The sequence below is a fragment of the Belonocnema kinseyi genome, chromosome 5 (assembly GCF_010883055.1).
Source record: "Belonocnema kinseyi isolate 2016_QV_RU_SX_M_011 chromosome 5, B_treatae_v1, whole genome shotgun sequence".
NCBI lineage: Eukaryota > Metazoa > Arthropoda > Insecta > Hymenoptera > Cynipidae > Belonocnema > Belonocnema kinseyi.
Window position 1 is genome coordinate 33,454,634 of NC_046661.1, and position 1,777 is coordinate 33,456,410.

A 1,777-nucleotide genomic window follows, 5' to 3' on the forward strand; every position below is an offset into this window, starting at 1 on the left:
CCTACCCAATTTTTTCAAATTTTAATCACTTATTTTCTAAGAGAAAATCACCCCTGTTTACCAGTCATTGAAATGGATTAGAAAAAAATTGCCAAGACCCAAAAATAAAAATTGGATGTACAGCGAATTTAAAAATTTTAAATTGAGATTATCTTTAACTTTGTGATATCAAAAATTTCCACACACATTTCTTTTTAATAATACTGTAGGAAAAATCAACAAGATCGAGCGCCGAAATTATAATTATAGCAAATTTTCTGTAATTCTATGGGGACGGCTGAAATATCCCTAAAAATAAAATTCCCGACTCGGTAAAACTCTCTGTCCCAAAAGAAACATTTCCAAAACTAATAAAATTTCTGAACAGTTTATTATATTAACGAATTTGAAAATTCCCAAATAATAAGACTCCCCAAATAAAATTGTTTCTTAATTAATATTAATTATTTATTAAAACTACGATAATAAAATATTGTTATCAAATAAATTTATGTTTAATATTTAAAGTCTTAAAAATTATTGTTTGAATTTAAAAATAAAATTATACAAAAAATTTTACCGACAAATTAATATATAAAAACACGTGTTTTTTAATTAACATTTCGATTTTTCAGAAGAACTTTTGTGATTTAAAAAATACTATATACATTTTCAACCAAAATATCTTATCCAGAAATATATTTTGTTTTAATTATTATTTTATATTTAAACAATAATGTTTAAATATTTCAAACATTAAAAAAGTTGTTTCTTTGGTATAAATATTTGAATATTTCAATTTAAAAAAAATTGTCAAAGAAAAATGCTTTCAGCACTTGTTTATCCTGAAATGTCTTTCTATAATACTTTTTTTTAAATTGAAAAGTGTGATTTTTCGAGAACATTTTTTTTATAATTAAAAAAAAACTGTACAGAAAACCTGGATGAAGCTTCAGATCTGAAAAAATTCAGCGATACATACATGTCAAACTTTTCTAACCTCAAAATATTTTTCTACTGCTTTACCGTCATATTTTACGAAGAATGAGAAAACATGAATTCGACTTTGTGGTACGATGAGGGCAGCACCTCGATAGGGCAGAAAATGTGATGTCCTGTATATATAATTCCCCACTCCGACGCCCCGTACCGCATCTATGTTTATAATATCTTTGACTGGGATCACTGATCCAAGTCACTGCAGCCAGAGATGAGGTGGGAGATTGCCGAGAAAATGGATGTGAAAAACATGCTGTAACGATCGCATAAATTTGTATTCCATCCGCTAGGAACAGCACCGTCGCTTCCATAGAATGCGCGGTTTCGATTCAAAATTATAAAATATTCGTGCGAAAAGTAAAAAGATTGGCGAGCGAAAAGTAAAAAGATTGGCAAGCAACATTTCAGGGCAAATCGGCATGAATATGGTTTAAGTGATAATCATTCCTGTAAGCGAATAAATGTATATGTTAGATTTGTCGAGAATTTTTGGGCAGAGGAAATTTGATATAATGTTTAGATTTAAGATAGCAGACTTGACAGCAGAATATACAATTCTTATATTTATTATCCAATTGGCGACAGAAAATCGTTACACGGAACCGAGGGGAGAATCATTTTGGTTTTCGTTGAAATGATGAAGACCTCCGGGCAGTCGGTTCTCCGAACTATAATGTAAACATTATGAGCGGACTTAGCTTTATCGTAGTCGGCGAAGTGTTAGGGCACGTGCGTTCTTCACATGAGAAGGCGTATCGAAATCGGCGACCAATTATTAGTCATAATAAGAGTAGGGATA